We start from the raw sequence: 18,858 nt of genomic DNA, 5'->3' as shown, positions 1-18,858 counted from the left end.
GAGATCGGGGATCAGTACAACAGCACACACACACACACCTTAAATAGAAATGATGCAGTCAAGAAAAGAGAAAAATTAATAAAGAACGAACTTCTTATTTTCAAATTTTAGTCTCTGACCTAAGCAAATAATTGACTACCATAGATATTAACTATTAGCGATGCTCACAAATATTCAGATTTAAACATATCCTATGGTGTCTTTGATGAAGAACAAGGCAAAACAACTGTTTTTTAACAGATATTAGAATTACAATTAGAAATCTCAGTGGAAGTGGCAAGTAAGTAATGTTACATCATCTCGGGATCCAACAGGAAACAGGTAAAAGAAGGAAAGAGATAATCGACCAATGTATAGATTATATGTAAGGTACATAATGATTGATTGTTTGGTTATAAACTAATTGTAATAAATCTATTTATATTGACTCCTGTGTCCTGTTAAATAGGTAGAGCATTGGAAAACAAAAACTGGACTATAAAGTCAAGTCATTTGAGGAACTGGACTTTAGAAACCATTAGACAGACATAAATAAAACACATTTAAAACCATTTGTGAGCCATGTTTTAGCCCATTAAGGGTGAATTTTACAGAGACACAGAATGACAAATGGATGCTTGGTTTCTTTGAGACATGTCATCTGACCCACTGGGAATGTGACCTTCTGAGTCATCCAGGTGAGCAAGCTTTCCATGATTGGTTGTAAAAGTCAGTGACTAAAGAGGTGACTTAAATATTCTATGCACCAACCATAACATAACTTAAACTGAAGGCCATTCATACTCCCTTGTGGGGAATGAAGCTGACACAACAAGGGACTACAGATTCTGCTGCAGAATCAGAGCCCCAAGGCTTAAATAGTGATCAGAGTGGACACCTACTTCAGGTATGGAGTAAGAGCCACTGCCTCCAAAGCTACTGAGTGTCACACAGCCAAACCTCCTGAGCCTGCCACTATTAATTATGTTAATGCTCTTGGTATCATTTTATAATAGATCACATTGAAGTAAGATTAGTCAGAACTGGGCACGAACTCATGATGTTTGATGGACCTATCATTGCACACTGTTCGAAAACTCCTGGCAGTACATAATGCCGGAATAGATTATTGAAGACTAACTTTAAAACTAAAGGAGAACATTGGCCCCTTAATCTTACAACTGTTGTACATCTTACAACTATTTCAGCTAAAAACAAGTATCAATTGGCAGCCTCACCAACTGAATGGTTACTCTTAAGGAAAGCTTAGGGACCAGGCCGGTGGCGCAGCGGTTGAGTTCGCACGTTTCGCTTCTCGGCGGCCCGGGGTTCACCGGTTCGGATCCTGGGTGCAGACATGGCACTGCTTGGCACGTCATGCTGTGGTAGGCGTCCCACGTATAAAGTAGAGGAAGATGAGCACGATGTTAGCTCAAGGCCAGGCTTCCTCAGCAAAAAAGAGGAGGACTGGCAGTAGTTAGCTCAGGGCTAATCTTCATCAAAAAAAAAAAAAAAAAAAGGAAAGCTTATTAAAGAACAGACACAACATTTCACAAGCATTGGTCCACAAGAGCCCCTGTACAATCTCTGCCAGACACAGGACTTGATATGGGCTGAGGTATTCCTCTTCCACGAGCTGGTAATAAAGCTCCCAGTGAATGGAATAAAATTCTTCTCACCAAGCAAATACACAAGTCCCCAAACATATGATCATTGCCATATCTAGCTTGAACCTGAAAAGCATTTGTGTGTAGCAGGATACAAGATCAGTATACAAAAATCAATTGTGTTTTATGTGATTGTAATGCTTAATTAAAATGTAAAAAGCAATGTAATTTAGCATCAAACGTGAAATATTTAGGGATAAATCTGACTTAAAATTACAAAATATTTCACAGAGAAATTAATGAAGACCTAGAAAATGGAGAGAAATTTTTTGTTCAAGGGTCAGGAGACTCAATATTGTTCAGATGTCAATTTCTCCCAGTCCCATCTAAAGATTCAATGCAATCCCTCTCAAAATACCAGCAAGTGTCTTTGGTAGAAAGTGACCAGTTGATTCAAAAATTAATATGAAAATGCAAATGACCAAGCATAGCCAAAACACCTGTAAAAGGAAGAATAAAGTTTGATGGCTAGCTCTACCTGAATTGAAGATCTATTGTAAAGTTGTGGTAATCAAAACAGATTGGTATTGGCTATGACAGATATATAGATCAATGAAACAGAATATAGAGTCCAAAAATTAACTGAAACCTATATGGAGAACAGATTTTTGACAAATGCGAAAAGCAAAGCATTGTAGAAAGTATAATCTTTCCACAAGAGGTAAAGGAAAATCTTTTCAACAAATGAATATGGATGTGAGATATCCATATGCTATGAAAATAAATAAATACATAAAATTGGATCCATACCTCACACCATATACAAAAATTAACCTAGAATGGATTATAGGCCTCAATGTAAATCTTAAAACTTTAAAACTTCTAGAAGAAAATATAGTAGAAACATTGTTATAACCTTGAGTTAGACAATGATTTCTTAGATATGATGCCAAAATCATAATTAATAAAAAAATTGATAATTTGGACTTGATGAAAATTAAAAACTTTTGCTCTTCAAAAGACATTGGTAGGAGAATAAAACGGCAAGTCACACTGAGGGAGAAAATATTTGTAAATTACATATCTGATAAAGGACTTCTAGCTAGAAAAATAAAAGAATTCTCAAAACTCAATAATCAGAAGACCAACAACACATTTTAAAAATGGATAAATGGGGGCCAGCCTGGTGGCATAGTGGTTAGGTTCATGCACTCCGCTTCAGTGGCCCAGGGTTCCCAGGTTTGGATCCCAGGCACAGGCCTAGCACCACTCATCAAGCCACACTGGGGTGGCATCCCACATAAAATAGAGGAAGACTGGCACTGATGTTAGTTCAGCAACAATCTTCCTCCAGCAAAAAGAGGATTTTTGGCAGCAGATTTTAGCTCAGAGCCAATCTTCTTCACACTCACACAAAAAATGTATAAATTATTTGTAAAGATACTTCAGCAAAGGAATATATATGGAAGGCACATAAGTACATGAGAAGATGCTCTAAATAATTAATCATTAGGAAAATGCAAATTTAAACCACTGCATACCAATAAAAATGGCTACAATTAAAAGAACCTCCATTCCAAGTATTGGGAAAGATGTGTAGGAACTAGAGCTCTCATACACTGCTGATGTGAGTGTGAGATTGTACAACTACTTAAGAAAACAGTTTGAAAGTTTTAAAAATATCAAACCTATACCTACCATATGTTACCACCATTCCACCCAAGTGAAAAGAAAGGATGTATCCACACAAAAATGTTGATAGAAGCTTTATTTTTAATGCCAGAAGACCACACAAATCCATCAACAAGCGAACGAATAAAACAAATTGAGGAGTATTTATCTCATGAAATAGTGCTCAGTTTAGTGATACGACTTCTGGATACACAGAACAACATGAGTCAACCTCAAAATAATTATTCTGAGTAAAAAATGTCAAAACAAAATAATGCACATAGTATATGATTCCATTTATATCAAACCTTAGAAAATGCAAATTAATCTTTTGTGACAGAAAACCAATGAGTGGTTTTCTGGGATGGGATTGTGAAGAAGGAATTATTAGGAACACAGGGAAATTTGGGAGTTCATCGATATATTCACTATCTTGATTATGGATGTATATATATGAACAAACTTATTAAGTTGTACATCTAATTACATGCACTTTATTCCATGTAAATTATATCTCAATCTTGCTGTCAAAATAGTTTAAAACATTAAAAATAACTTTCATAGCCTGAAATTCAATAAATATTTTATATTAAAAAAATCAACCATATTATCAGGACAAAAGAGAAAAACTATATGATTATCTTGATATATTCAGAAAAAGCATTTGAAAAAACTAAAAACCTTTTTCATGACCAAAAACAAAACACTCCAATGTGATAAAAATAGAAGTCAGCACTTTTGACCTAATGAAAGGTATACTTGAAAAAAACACTGGTAAGGTTATTCTCAATGGTTAAAGACTGAATGTTTTTCTGTTAAGACAGAGAAAAAGCAAAGCTGGCTGTCACTTCTTCAATTCAGCATTATACTGGAGATCTTAACCAGTGCAATAAAGCAAGAAAAATAAATAAAAGCATACAGTTTGGAAAGAATAGAAACTATCTTTATTCACAGCTGACATGATTGTGTATGTAAACAATACCAAGGAATCTACAAAAATATCCACTAAAACTAATAAATGAGTTTGGCAATGTTGCAGAATATGAGATCAATAAAAATAACCTGTGCTATTTCTGTATATTAGCAATGAGTATTTGAAAAATGAAACACAAAATACAATTTCATTTAAAATAGCATCTAAAATCTTTATATGCTTAGGGATAAATTTAACAAAATATGTGTATGTGTAAGACCAATACACTAAAAACAACAAAACATCGCTTTGAGAAATTTTTAAAAAATTATATTAGTGGTGAGATAAACCTCGTCATGGATTGGTAGAATCAATATGGTTAAATGTCAGTTCTCCTCAAATTTATCTACAAATCCAATGTAACCCCAGTCAAAACCCCAGCAGGCATTTTGGTGGAAGGTCACAAACTGATTCTTCAATTTACATGGAAATGTAAGTGATCAAGTATAGTAAAAACTTTTATAAGAAAGGAATAAAGGTGAATGAGTGAGACTACCTATTTACAGAATTACTATACAGTTACAGAAATCAACATCATGGGGTATTGTTCAAAAGGGAAAAATATAAATCAATGGAAGAGAAGAGGGAGGCCAGAAATAGACCCTTACACATACGGTCAATTGATTTTCAACAGAGTTTCCAAGGCAATTCAGTGGACAAAATTCATTCTTTTCAGCAAATGTGATGGAAAAGTAGATATCCATATTAGAAAATATCAGCCTTCTTGCACATTATCCAAAATTTAACTAAAAATGGATCATAGACATATATGTAAAAGTTAGAACTATAAAACTCCCCAGGAAAATATTTTTGCAAGCTTAAAGTAGGCAATGAATGATTTCTTAAGACCTGAAAATAAATCTATCTTTATCTTTCTGCATCTTTATCTTCAAAAAATATACCTTTAGGGAAACCTAAAGAGAAATAACAGTATAGGGGATCATACTATTTTTGCCTCCAACAAAGGATTTTTCTCTAGAATATACATATATAACATGCAGTCTGATAAGATGATCAACACAATAAAACGATAGGTCAAAAGTCCCTGAGCAATTTGTGAAACTGGTGGGGTTAAGACAAGCTCAACCACATGACCTGGACTCTCACCTGAATCAAAGCCAGAATGTTAATAGATACCATTTCCCAGATCTCTGTTACAGGCCATTAGACGCTCCATAGGAGGGGGCAACAGGCAATGAATATCAATTGAGAGAAATATCAATCAATGGACAGGAGAGAGAATTAAAAAATGCCCCCCTCCCCCAAACCCAGGAAAGCTCTCATTCAAAAAGCAACTTTTTCAGGAATACATAGGTGTAAATATTCCAGACTTTGGGTTAGACTGCTTTCTTAAATATGCACAAGCAACCCAAGAATAAATAGGAAAACTGGATTCATCAAAATTAAAAACTTTTGTGTTGCAAAGAACACTATCAAGGAAGTGAAAAGACCACCCAGAGAATGGGAGAAATATTTGCAAACTGCATATCTGATGAAGGTCTGGTATCGAGAATACATAAAGAATTCTCACAACCAGGCAAGAAAAAGAGAACCCAATTTAAAAATGGTTTATAGACATTTCTCTAAACAATATGCACAAATGAAACAATGAACACCTGAAAAGATGCTCAATATCATTAGTCATAAGGAAAATGTAATCCTCAGCATAATGAGATATCCCTTCACAGCAGCAAGTATGACTTAAAAAAATAAAAGACAATAACATGTGTTGGGGAGGTTGTGGAGCAATGGGAATTCTTGAACATTGCTAGTGGGTGTATGAAATGGTGCCATTGCTTTGCTTTGGAAAATAGTTTGGCAGTTCCTGAAAAAGTGAAACACAGAGATACATATGACCTCAGTTCCACCCCTAAGTGTATAACTGAGAGAACTGAAAGCAAATGTTCACTCAAAGGGAAGAGAAGCTGACAGAACAGTGATGCAGCAAGAAGAACATTGAGAGAGTCAGGACAGAAAATACTTTTAAATTAATTACTCGTTCACTTCGTATGGCACTCTGCTTTTTGTATTTTTACGTGGAAATGGACATGGCTGAAGTGAGGGACTGAGGGCTATCTATTTGAAGCAGGTTTAGGAGGACACTGGTTTGGTTTACAGAAGAAAACAATGAATGGGAAGGCAAAGGATCTTGCAGGAACACTCTCTGATACAGAGGGAGCCCTTGTTTTACCTTTTCCTCTCTCTCTGCCACAGGCAGGTCACCACACTTGTGCCAGAATTCTGGTTCAAGCGCTCTTTGGGGAAATTCTCACAGAAATATTTTTGAAAATCTTTAGAATCTATCACTCATCACTTCTCCCTCTTAAATTTTCTCTACTATCCCACCTTAGGGAATACAATATTCTAATTAAAGATCAGGAACAACAGCTGATCTGGTTATGGCAGAGATTACAGGAAGGGAGAGACATCTGGGTCCTACTCAATCAGCATATCAAGGACCTCCTCACCGACAATGACCTTGACAAATACCAGAGTCTAAGCTTCAGAGAGCAACTAGCTGAGGGACACACGCAGGCAGAGAGCATCATCTGCAAGCTTAGCCCAGGTAAGGTGGCCACAGGCCCTGATTGCCCTGAGCCTCTCCAAGATCCCTGGCTCACAAGAGACTTCACACCTCCACTCATAATGTTTTTACCAGCTGTCCTGGTTTCCCCATCACACTTGGGGCCACGACAGGACCAGGACTGGCTGGGTGGGAACAGAGAGGAGAAATGCACAGGGTGGAGGTCATAATGTTCCAAATGTCTGCTTCCTCCCTGAGGGACCATGGCCTTTGGGGCAGGAGGCAGCATTCACCCAGTGTTAGAGCACAGAATGGAGGAGGTGACAGGAGGCAGTTTGTTAGACGGCAAAGAGCCCTGGGCTAAAGTTCCTAGGCTCCAGCCTGATGGCTGTCTTGACTAAAGTGGGCGAGTGATTGATTTTTATTCCTTGATATTTTTCTCATCTACAAATGGACCCGATAATCTGTTGATGGTAGCTGTGATGTGGGAATATTTACAACCACACTTCAGAAAAAAGAAAGCCCCTCCCTGTGTGGGGTTGGATAAGGTATTTGATTTAGTGGAACTCAGAGGTGGAAAAGTTGGTTAGACTAGAAACTTTCCCTAGAGAGAATCCCCCTCAATAACATTCAGAAGCCAACCTGGAGGGCCTATGAAATCCCCATGGAGGCATTGGGACAGGGTTGTTTTTTCTCTCCTTAGAGCAAGGAGGAGCTTCGATGTGAGAGCGAAGGTGATACCAGCCCTGATATTGGTTCCCCTCCATTAAACCCAGCATATATGGGCGTAAAATCAAAGCACTCATCCCCTTTCCCTGCTTACTGCCTGGCTTCCTGGCACCAAAATCCACCATCCACCACGGAAGCAGACAACCAAGGGCAGCCACCTGCAGATTCTCTTATCTCCTCATCCCCCTTCCTGCAAACAACCTCGCAAGGCCAAAGGCAGGCTGGTGGGAAAGCGCCAACCAGCAAGGTGACAGGCTCCCCCTCTCTACAAGCAGCTGCATTCCTTGCAACCTTTAAAACTCCTTGCCTCCCATCTTTTGGGAAGACGAGATGAATTTGAGGGCTCACTCTCGTCTTCCAGGTTGATGCCAATCACCCGAAATAAAAACCCTTTTCTTGCCATAAGCCTGTTGTTCCAGTTTTTATTTGGCCCCTCTTGTATGGCAGCTAAAGAGCCTATGTTTGTGCCCAGTAACAAAGGGACGTGGAGCGTGTGCCTATGGCAGGATTTGTGGCAGTGTGCAGGATACAACTGTAGAAGTTGAGATGGGTGCTGGACAAGTATCCAGTGATATGCAGAACAAGAGACAATTTAAATTTTTGCCAGTTTCAGGCAGAGCGTACCAGGATGTTTATCTGCCAGATGAGAGACACACTGCCTGATGGATCAGAAATCCCTGCTAGGGCAGTTCTTAAAGTCAGTGCTTTAGAACTTCAGTACAATACTAACTCATACACAGATATTTATGTCTCTATGGCCATTGAAGCCACGGTGTGTGCAGAGTGTGAAGTGGGAAATAGCTAACGGGATGTTTCTGAATTTCTTTGCAGAAAATCATGAAGACAAGGAAGATGAATAAGCATAAGAAACACTCACCCCCAGGTAACACTGAATCATCAGGAGCCAGTCATGGGTGGGCAGAATATGGAGAGGGTCTCAGAAGGAACAGTAATGAGGGCATTGTGATAGCTGTGTGAGTTTCCATTTCTTAATCCCTCTCAGGTTAGTAACCTGGAGTCAGTTTCCCAAGATGAACTAACCAAACTCAGGGGTTCCTGCAATCAGCTGTTCTCTCCTCTGTGGTTGAAACCAGGGTGGGCTGCATATCTACTGTGTGCCTGTTTGGTGCCAGCATGTTGCCAACATTTGGATATATGAGAAGAAACTGAAACAAATTCAGTTTATATCAAAGCATTGAGAAAACCGTCCTTGAAAGCAGAGTATCTGAGAGTCTATAACACAGCAAGGGCTATATTCACTTCAACACCGCCTATAAAATTCTGTACAATGTACTCAAAATGGTTGAAGCCACTGTTTTAGTCCTCTGTGTGGGCTGGGAGTCATGGCTGTGGCCCACAGGGAGCGTTCAGCCACCTCCATCCTTGGCTGGTGATGTGGCAATGCCCTGAGCATCTGCTGCTCTCGCCCTCTCTTTCCCCCTCCCTCTTTCACTCTTTGTTAAACCTCGGCAGCCACACGTTGCTCCTCATGTAGGAGAATAGTGTTTTCCTCTCAAGCTGACTGCCTCTTTGCTTCTGTGGCCGCTTTCTACACCTGCCATCATAACCAGCTAGGACGCCATGGTGTCTGATCCTCTTAGTTTAATCTTCTGTTACCCTCTTCCACCTGGCATAGCAAGGAGCCGCAGAAATTTGAAAAGAAAGAAGTCCTGCAGGACTCACAGGATGAATGTGCTTTGCCCTCTTCAATTTGCTAAGAAGGGTCTGACTGGGACCAGCCTTACAATGATGGTAAACTGACATCTGAGGAACAGGAAGTTGGCTCTGCTCTGGATGTAGGCAGTGAACACTATCATCCTAATGGGGATGACACTCCAACTCATCTCCTAGGTAGCCTCCATATTCTTTGTTCCCCACAGCCTGTCTAGATGGTGAGATTTAATCTCCGTAGGCAGACCCTATACTTACATACTGGTTGGAAAGGCTATAGGATTGACTTTGAAATAAGACAGTTCATGAATCAGTGAAATTTGCTCAATTCTTAGTCTAAGACCACAACTCTATCATGTTTGTCCCACTGGCCTCTCACTGGACCCAAGGGGGTCCTGCCAGACACCTGTACCTCTATAGCTTGGTTATAGAAGGTGACTTTCAGGCCTCCTAATTTTGAGTAAATCTCTTATCTTGCATGCAATGCTCTAATTTTTATCCTTGAGCAATGTCCCTTGAGTTTTTATGCCTGACCAAGGATGTTGGCAGCATTAGCTATATCTTTGGAGATGACAGTAGCCTGGTTCACTTCTCTCAACCCAGAGTCTATCTCCTTTGATTTGTCTTGTCTTATCTCATCTCAGGAGTCATATGAGTAGCAGAGCATAAGCGCCACTGGCTTACTTTGTATGTTTCTCTGAACAAGGCAGGGCACTGGAACTTCCCTACCCGATGAATGGCCACTGTTTCTCTACAGCATTGAAGATTCTTTTGATTTGACGGTGTGTAGATTCCACTCATCAGTCTAATCTCAATGTATAGTTCTGCTAAACCATTAACAGCTTTTCAGATAGAAAAAGCATGAATATTGAGGCAAACCTCTAGGAAGCTGGTAGGTAGTTCCCTAGGATTTCTGAAGAAAAGGATATGTTTAAGCATTTGCACAGACTCAGGACATAGGATACTCTGATGATGACCTCTCATACCAGGCAGATTTGTCCAATGGCTCAAGAGAGCCAACTGGTGACTTCTTACAAGGCCTTACCTAATACTTCCTGGAATATTTCATTCACAACAGCCTGTTACTACATTGCATATATTTATGTCCCTGTGCTAGAATTGGACACAGGATCAGGCATTTGTGAAAGAGGGCCTGCTGAATGTAACCATCCTTCTCTTAATTTATTTGCAGAAAACCAAAATGATCATGAGGAGGGGAAAGGACAAGAGTCAACTGAGTAACTGTGGGCTGTTAATTCAATGGTGATATCTGCAGACCTCAGATTCAGGGAAAAGCAGAAAGTGCTGAATATATATCATCCATTCTGCCAACCATCAATTATCCTTTTTCATAATGTTTTCTGTTTCATTGTGGTACTTTTATTGTTCCCACTCATTATTAACTACCCAAGTTTTGTAACCCATAGCCAGTTGACCTGGGTGAACTAAGAAGTCACAGGGATTTTCTCCACTCACGTGTTCTCTTCTGTGTGGTTTACAGAGTGAGATGTGCTAGCATTTGCATGAATTTCATAGCAAGAAATTTAAGGAGACAAAAATATTATTATATCACGCCACAATATTGAGAGAAACGGGCCTTGATAGCATGAGATTTCTGGGATACTAGAGTGCCCCAAAAGCTGTATGCACTTGGCCACTACACGTAAAATTCAATGCAACTTAAATGAAAGAGGGAAAGCCACTGTTACATGACTCTGTATATTGTGAGTCACAACTGAATGGTACAGAGATAATTCAGCCTCGTTCCTCATCAGCCTGTCGTTTGGACACTGTACTGAGCACCTACTGTCCTTTCTATATCCTGCCCTTGTGACAAATGCACTCTGTCCCACAAAAAATAGAGGAGTTTTCCCCTCTTTAATAGGTCAGCCTCTGTGCTTTCTTGAGCACTCCCTATGCCTTTCATCAAAACCAAATAAGACTCTATGATATCTGATCCCTCTTGGATTAATCATTAGTCCTCTCTACGCCACCAGGCTCTGCGGGGAGCAGCCAGAGAACGTAGAGCATGACATACCACAGGACCCACTGGATGAATACTATTTGACTTCTTCAGATCTTCCCAGCCTGCCCAACCCCTATCGTCCTTCGAGGAACTAGAAGTCTGTTCCGCTCTAGAGGTAGAGCATGAATGGCCAATGTTTCTGTGTAGCAGCAAAGATTCATTTTCATTTGAGGGCTCACAGGTTCATTCCATCTGTCCAGCCTCAGTGTATAAATTCCTGTAAACCATCGACAACCAGGGTATCTGATAAGAGAAGGCTGGATATTGTTTTAGTTCTTTTAGAATGCAGGTGGGATGGTTTCCCAGAATCTGTAAGAGAATGTTATATTTTTAAGTGTTTGCACAGACTCCAGACAGAGGATATGGTGATGATTATCTCCTAGATAAGGTAAATTCTGCCCAATAGCTCAGGACAGGAAATCAAGCCAGTCATCACAATACAGTATCTGAGGCCTCCTGAAATATTCTTCTCACTAAACCTATTCTCACACTGAGGATAGGTGTGTCCCTATGCTAGGGTTGGACACTGGATTATTAATGTACAAAGGGGGATCTGCTTTAATGTGACTAGACGTGTCTGAATTTATTTGTAGGAAAACATACTGACCTTGAGGAGCAGGAAGACCAAGTCCGCATATGTTCCAGGTAACTGAAGAATCGTGGGTCTTCATTCAATGGTGACATCTGGTGATCTCAGATCTAGGGAAATCAGAAAGGGCTGAATATACCTATTTAACGTACTTAGACCACCAGAAACTGTCCCTTCAACAATGGTGTCTGTTTTCACTGTGGTAGGTGTACAGGCCCCTTTACTGATCCCTCTCCAATGTAGTAACCTGCAGTCAGTTCATGCATGTGAACTAATCACTCAGAGGATTTCTCATCTGTTCTCTCATTTTTATTACAACCACATATGACACATATCTGGCTCGGCCTGTTTGGCATTACCATGTTGGCAGGTATTTCATTGCAAGGAAAGTGACTAGAAATAAAACTTCCTATTATGTCCTAGTTTTTGGAGAACTAGACCTTGCAGACACAGGATTCTAGAGGTCTACAATGCTGCCAGAGCCTGTGTCCACTTGGCTGCTACATGTATATTTCAACAAAATTTACGCAAAAGTGTTGAAGCCCCTTTACGGTTTTCCGAGTGCACTGTGTCCTGACTGTTCTGTATGGGGGAGTTCAGTCTCCTTCCTCAGGAGTTCATTTTCTGGTCTGCACTCAGAGCACCTCCTGCTCTCTCTCTCTCTCCCTTTGTCTCTCACTCTCTTTCTCATTCCATCTCTCTTTCTCTTGCTCTCTCCTCCTCTCCCTCTCTCTCTTCTTCCCACTGGAACCACACTCTGGCCCTAGATAGAAGAGGATTGTTTTATCTCCCTTGATGGGGACTCCCCATTTATTTTCCATGACCAGATCCTTATCCCTCCAATTAACACCAGCTCTAGGTCTCTGTGTTTACTAATCCCTCTTGTTTAATCATCAGCCCTCCCGACCCCACCAGGCTCAGCAGGGAGCTGCCAGTGGTAGAAGAGAATGATGTTAGCTCAGGGCTAATCATCCTCAAAAAAAAGAAAAAGAAAAAGAAACACTAGACCAGATGGACTTAATAGATATATAGAGAACATTCCATCCAAAACAGCAGCATGTTCAAGTAAGTGCACATGGAACATTCTCAAAGATAGACAATATATTTGGAAAGAAATCAAGACTCAATAAATTTAAGAAGACTGAAATCATATCAAGCACTTTTTCTGACCACAATGCTATGAAACTAGAAATCAACTAACAAGAGAAAAGTTGGGAAAGGCACAACTATGGGGAGATTTAAAAACATTTAAAAACTACTGAACAACCATTGGGTCAATGAAGAAAGCAAAGGAGAAATCAAAAAATACCTGGAGACAAATGAAAATGAAAACACAACATACCAGAGAAAATCTGGGAAAGGCACAACTATGGGGAGATTTAAAAACATTTAAAAACTACTGAACAACCATTGGATCAATGAAGAAATCAAAGGAGAAATCAAAAAATACCTGGAGACAAATGAAAATGAAAACACAACATACCAACTCTTACAGGATGCAGCAGAAGCAGTGCTAAGAGGGAAATTTATAGCAGTACAGGTCCACCTCAACAAACAAACAATAATTCTCAAATAAGTAATCTTAAACTACACCTAACAGAACTAGAAAAAGAAGAACAAACAAAGCCCAAAGTGAGCATAAGGGGGAAAATAGTAAAAATTAGAGCAGAAATAAATGAAATAGAGACTAAAAAAAAAAAATAGAAAAGATCAATGAAACTAAGAGCTGGTTCTTTGAGAAGATAAAATTGATAAATCCTTAGCTAGATTCACTAAGAAAAGAAGAGAGAAGGCACTAATAAATAAAACTTAAAATGAATTGGGAAAAAATATAGCAGATACCACAGAAATACAAAGGATTATAAGAGAATACTATGAAAAACTACATGCCAATGAATTGGATAACCTGGAAGAACAGGTAATTTCTTAGTCTCATACAACTTCCCAAAACTGAATCAAGAAGACATAGTGAATCTGAATAGACCAATCATAAGTAAAGGGATAGAAACAGTAATCAGAAACCTCCCAAAAATCAAAAGTCAAGACCAGACGGTTTCTCTGGAGAATTATACCAAACATTAAAGAAGATTTAAGACAAAGTCTTCTCAAACTATTCCAAAAAATTGAAGAGGAGGGGAAACTTCCTAACTCATTCTATGAGGCCAACATTACCCTGCTACCAAGACCAGACAAGGACAACACAAAACAAGAAAATTACAGGCCACTATCACTGATGAACATTGATCCAAAAATCCTCAACAAAATACTAGCAAATCACATACAACAATACATTAAAAAGATCATCCACCATGATCAAGTAGGATTTATCCCAGGGATACACAGATGGTTTAACATCCACAAATCAATCAATGTGATACACCACATTAACAATATGAAGAATAAAAATCACATGATCATCTCAATAGATGCAGAGAAAGCATTTGACAAGATACAGCATCCATACATAACAAAGGACATATATGACAAACCCACAAGAAATATCATACTCAGTGGAGAAAAACTGAGAGCTATACCTCTAAGAACAAGAACCAGACAAGGATGCCCATTCTCACCACTATATTCAACGCAGTATTAGAAGTCCTACCCAGAGTATTTAGGCAATAAAAAGAAATAAAAAAAAGGGAACTAATTGGAAAGGAAGAAGTAAATCTGTCACTATTTGTGGATGGCATGATTCTATATGTAGAAAACCCTAAAGAATCCACCTAAAAACTTAGCAATAATTAACAAATACAATAAAGTTTCAGGGTACACAATCAACATAAGAAAATCAGTTGCATTTCTATAACTAACAAGAAACTAGCAGAAAGAGAAATCAAAAATAAAAACTCATTTATAATCACCAAACAGAGAATAAAATATCCAGGAATAAATTTAACCAAGGAGGTGAAAGATCTATACACTGAAAACTGTAAGAGGGTATTGAAAGAAATTGAAGAAGACAAAAAGAAATGGAAAGATTTTCTGTGCTCATGGATGGAAAGAATAAACATAGTTAATGTCTATATTACCTAAGGCCATCTGCAGAATCAATGCAATCCCAAACAGAATCCCAATGACATTTTTCACAAAAATAGAACAAAGAATACTAAAATTTACATGCAACAACACAAGACCCCAAAGAGCCAAAGCAATCCTGAGAAAAAAACAACAAAGCTGGAGGTATCACACTTCCTGAATTCAAAATATACTACAAAGCTACAGTAATCAAAACAGCATGTTACTTGCAGAAAAACAGACATACAGATCAATAGAACAGAATTGAGAACCCAGAAATAAACCACACGTCGAAGGGCCGCTAATTTTCAACAAAGGAGCCAAAAACATACAAGGGAGAAAGGAAAGTCTTCAATAAATGGTGTTAGGAAAACTGGACAGTCACATGCAAAAGAATAAAAATAGACCATTATCTTACACCGTACACAAAAATTAACTCAAAATGGATTAAAGACTTGAATGTAAGATCTCAAACCATGAAACTCCTAGAAGGAAACATAGGCAGTACACTCTTAGACATCAGCCTTAGTATCTTTTTGAATACCTTGTCCCCATAAGCAACAGAAACAACAGAAAAAATAAACACACAGGCCTACATCAGACTAACAAGCTTTTCACAGCAAAGGAAACCACCAACAAAATGTAAAGACAACCTAACAATTGGGAGAAGATACTTGCAAATCATATATTTGATAAGGGGTTAATATCCCAAATATATAAAGAATTCATACAACTCAACGACATCAACGGCAAAACCCAACACCCAATTAAATAATGGGCAGAGGATTTGAACAGACATTTTCCCAGACGATATACGGATGGCCAACAGGCACATGAAATGATGTTCAACATCACTAATTAGGGAAATGCCACTCAAAACTACACTGAGGTATCGCCTCACACCCATCAGAATGGCTAATCAAAAATACAAGAAATACAAGTGTGGGATAGGATGTGGAGAAAGGAGAACCCTCATATGCGGCTGGTGTGATGGTAACTGCCACAGCCATTTTGGAAAACGGGATGGAGATTCCTCAAAAAACTAAGACTTGAACTAACCTATGACCCAGCTATTCAAGTTGTGGTTATTTATCCAAAGAACATGAAAACACTAATGCAAAAGATATATGCACCCCTATGTTCATTGCAGCATTATTCACGACAGCCAAGACTCGGAGGCATGCTCAGTGCCCTTCAATAGATGAATAAAGATGTGGTGTGTGTATATATACAACGTAATACTACTCAGCCACAGAAAAGATGAAGCTATGCCAGTTATGACAACATGAATGGACCTCGAGGGTATAACGCTAATTGACATGTCAGCCAGAGAAAGACAAATATCTTATGATTCCATCCATATGAAGAAGATACACAAACACATCGATACAGAGACCAGATCCCAGGTTAACAGAGGGGAAGGGAGTAGGGGAGGGTGAAAGGGATAAAGGGGCGTATGTGTGATGACAGATGGCAACTAGACTTTGGTGATGAACATGACGCAGTCTACACAGATGCAGAAATATAATGACATACACCTGAGATTACACAACCTTACAAACCAATGTGACCTCAATAAAATAATTCAAATGATGAAAATCAAACTGCTTAAAAGAAAAAGTTTCTTTATATTTTCATAATTTTCTGACATCCCATAGTATCAGGAATTTGTCTGTCTTAAAACCTTACTGCACAGGTGGGAAAACCGCTTTTTCTGCCTGATTGTTTTTGGGAAAATTACAAACTGTTTCCTTATCAGCACATCTGTATCTACAACAGGGCACAAGACCATGTAAGAATGTAACTCACTGGGGAGAATGTAGTTATGACAAAACAAAGTCTTTCCCCCCACCCTGTGCCTTCAGAATTCTCAGCTCTTTACACAGAAAACACCGCACATAACAATTCCAACAACACAGTGAAAACACCTCTGGGAGGCGTGGACGCTGATAACTGAAGCCCACTCTCTGGGGACATTCGCTGTGAGTATCTGGGGGTGAAAACCCATAAAGAGTTAGGATGGAATCCTTTCTCCCCCAAAGCCAATTTCTCTGCAAACTTTTCAAGACTTAAAAGAAATTACACTGTTTAAATCTCCACGATAAACTTCCTGGGGGGCATAATGGATCTAGAAAGGAGATCCCCTCTGCCCCAAATGATCGCAGGAAAGCTGAACGCGCATTTTGAGGACAAGCTGGCACAAAGGTCAGGGCTCCCCACTCCTAATCATCTGTTTTCATTATGGTAAAATATATATAACTCAAAATTTACCGTTCCGACGGTCTTTAAGTGTGCACGCAGCGGCATTAATTCCATCCGCAATGCTGTGCAGCCACGGCCACTATCCATTTCCAGAACACTCCCCATCTCATACAAACCCTGTTCCCATTGAACATGAACGCCCAGCCCCCCCCTCAGGCCCTGGGACCCTCGCTCCGCTCTCTGACCGTTGATCCGCCTGCTCCAGCAGTGACACCCGCCCTTCAGTTCCACCCTCTGAACCACCACATCTACGGTTTGTAGTTTTCTCTCAAAACTGCCCCAAATGACACCGACAGGAAATGCAACTGCAAAACAGTGATTTTCCGCGATCGCTATCACAACATCAATCGTTGATAAAGTCTTTAACAAACTACGTTCTGCAGTTTTTCAAATTTCAATATTGCACAAAAGACCGAAATGACGAGGCTGTTTAGAGTTGAAATCCTGCACAATTCGCCCTATTTTACCCTCGTGCTTCCCAAAGCCTCAAGTTAAATGAGCCAAACCCACTGACTCCGGGCTCAGGAGCCACTCGGACGCCCTGAGCCCCGCCCTGTGCCCCCTCGGCCGGGCCTGGAGCCCTCGGTCCCTGAGGACAAACCTGCACATCCTCCTCGGGGGGCACGCGGGGCGGCGACACCTTCCAGTCAGTCAGCGCGTTCAGGACGAGGAGCGCGAGCGGAGTCTGGTCCCTGCTCAGCGCCCGCGACTGTCACCTGCCACACACGACCGGGGGCGGCGCCTCACCAGGATCCAGGCTCTGAGGGGCCGCTGCCGCCAACGTCCCCGCTGCCAAGTCCGCTGACGCCCAACGGTCGCCGCCGCCGCCGGCTCTGAGGGCCCTGGGGGAGGGGCTGGCCGCTGCGGCCCCGCCTCCAAGCGCAGACCACGCCCCCGACACGCCCACCGCGGACTTCCGGCTGGCGGGGGAATCCGCTTGTCACTTCAGGGCCAGTTCCTTTAGCGCCCTCTCTGGTCACCGTGAGTAATGCAGGGAGGCTGTGCGGGGCTGCGTGATGGACATGCAAAATGCCGCCAACCACGCCTACCGTGTTTTCTTGATCTGCGTCTATCCTTCTACCAAAACCACTCAGCTTTGAACCCTCTGATTTTGATTTTCACAATCTTGTGTCCTTATTTCTCCCACTTTATTCTCTTACTTAAAAGTGTTTTAGGTACGCATGCTCCTTAGCTTTTCCCTACACATTTTGGCATAATTTTTTCTGTATCTACAAAAAGCCTTGTTGGGCTTTTGATGGGAATTATATTAAATACATACATCAATTTAAAGAGAATTGACTTCTTAAAATACTGAGTTTTCCAACTCACGAATATATTGCATCTCTCCATTTATTTAGATCCACCTTTTTTTTTATTACTTTCATCTACGTTGTAAGTTCTCAGAATCCAAGATCGGTACAAGATTTCTACAAATTTTTTGTTTCTTAGAATTACAATAAAGTTTCTCATTTTTGAAGAATAGTGACTGATAGTATACTTAAAATTTCTGTGTTCATGTTTTCATTGAAATACAAATGATTTTGTATACTGATTTTCTATCCTCCAAATTTTGCGAAGCCATTTATTGCTTATAGAACTTTTTCTTTGTAGAGTCCATGGAAATTTCTATGGAAACAACTCTGTCTTCTGCAAAAAGCACGGGTTGCATTTCTTCTTTTTCTGTGTGTATTTCTCTTCTTGTCTCATTGCACTTGCTAGAACTTCCAGCGTTATATTAAATAAAATTAGGGAGAATGGGCCACCTTGCGTTGTTCTCAGTCCTAGGAGGAAAGCATTAAATCTTTCCTC

The 18,858-nt window shown here is 40.0% G+C and overlaps 2 long non-coding RNA genes across 2 annotated transcripts; one reads left to right on the top strand and one right to left on the bottom strand.

Annotated features, from left to right (window-relative positions):
• Nucleotides 1–3,339: 3,339 nt before the first annotated feature.
• Nucleotides 3,340–17,926, bottom strand: LOC102148320 (uncharacterized). The gene is made up of 3 exons (XR_002810075.2): nt 17,651–17,926; nt 11,788–11,879; nt 3,340–11,489 (listed from the first exon to the last, which is right to left on the bottom strand). It is a non-coding gene; the product is annotated as an uncharacterized lncRNA (long non-coding RNA).
• LOC138925482 (uncharacterized) lies at nt 11,159–13,227 on the top strand. Its single transcript, XR_011441707.1, has 3 exons — nt 11,159–11,295; nt 11,774–11,825; nt 12,667–13,227. It is a non-coding gene; the product is annotated as an uncharacterized lncRNA (long non-coding RNA).
• Nucleotides 17,927–18,858: the final 932 nt, after the last annotated feature.

This window comes from Equus caballus, chromosome 8 (genome assembly GCF_041296265.1).
Source record: "Equus caballus isolate H_3958 breed thoroughbred chromosome 8, TB-T2T, whole genome shotgun sequence".
Classification (NCBI taxonomy): domain Eukaryota; kingdom Metazoa; phylum Chordata; class Mammalia; order Perissodactyla; family Equidae; genus Equus; species Equus caballus.
The sequence above is the reverse complement of the archived record's forward strand: the minus strand, read 5'-3'. Positions and strand labels throughout refer to the sequence as shown.